Here is a 1,116-nt window from a genome sequence, read left to right on the forward strand (position 1 = left end):
ATAACTTTCTCTAAAGAGGTCCAAATCATGCGAGACTTGTACCATTGGAAAGAGAACTTCAAGAGCTTCACGTAGATACCAAAATCGTGTAAAGCCGACACCGGAGTAGAAAGTTGAGCGAATTCGTGAAGACCAGAAAACTGCCAGCGCAGGGCCGGATCCAACTGGATCCGGTCCGGATCAAGGACGCAGAATTTGACCCCAGGAATCTGGATCCGGTCCGGATCCACCTGGAATCGGTCCGGATCCAGTCTAAAATCTTGTTTCGCGATTTTCAGCATCTGAATGGGAATAGGACTCTTGGGAGCCGCCCTAGGGTTATAAAAAAGCCCTAGCCACGTCCTAGTACAGGGGAGGACCTTAGAGAACACCTAGATACAAATTTTTGGAGAGCTTTTGGTGAGAGAAGAATAGAAGTTCACGGGATTTCGGGAAGAAGAAGGAAGATTCGATCGTGGAGACTACACATCTGCATGAGACTTTCTTTCCTCACTTTTATCTCTGTCTTTATGTTCTTTCTATTATTTTCCATGAACCGTGAGTAGATCCACGACTATGGGTTAGGGATTCGTATGTGTTTTGGGTATGTTTGAACCCTAACTTGGATTTCGGTTTTGATTTGATTCGGTTCTATTGATTTGCACTTTTAATGGATTGATGTTTGCTAACCCCTTGATCAATTATCTTGGATTCTGAACCACATAGAGATATGGGTTTGTTTCGGATCAAAATCAATAGGATAGATCGTATTATTCACACAGAGATATGGCTTAATCGATCTAGGGTTGATGATAGAGTTCTTTATGCACCTAGGGTTAACTTGAATAGATCGAGAGATTGACGAGTTACTCTGTAGATAGTGAGTTAGTAGACCGAGAGGTGAATTCTCTATCTTTGTTGCTTGATGATTCCCGAATACAAGTCATAATCGTTATTCATGCATGCTTAGTAAATACCCATACACGCGAATACGATCCCGACACCCGTAGTCATCCTTGTTTGATAGGTTACTCGTTTCACTTGCTTTCTTATTTCGTTTCATATAGATTCCACACACTTCCATCATTACTTGCTTGCTTGCTTTGATCTATTTTCGATCTAGATTTGGATTTAGCA

Source organism: Tarenaya hassleriana, unplaced genomic scaffold (genome assembly GCF_000463585.1).
Source record: "Tarenaya hassleriana unplaced genomic scaffold, ASM46358v1 Cleome675, whole genome shotgun sequence".
In the NCBI taxonomy this organism is placed as follows: Eukaryota; Viridiplantae; Streptophyta; class Magnoliopsida; order Brassicales; family Cleomaceae; genus Tarenaya; species Tarenaya hassleriana.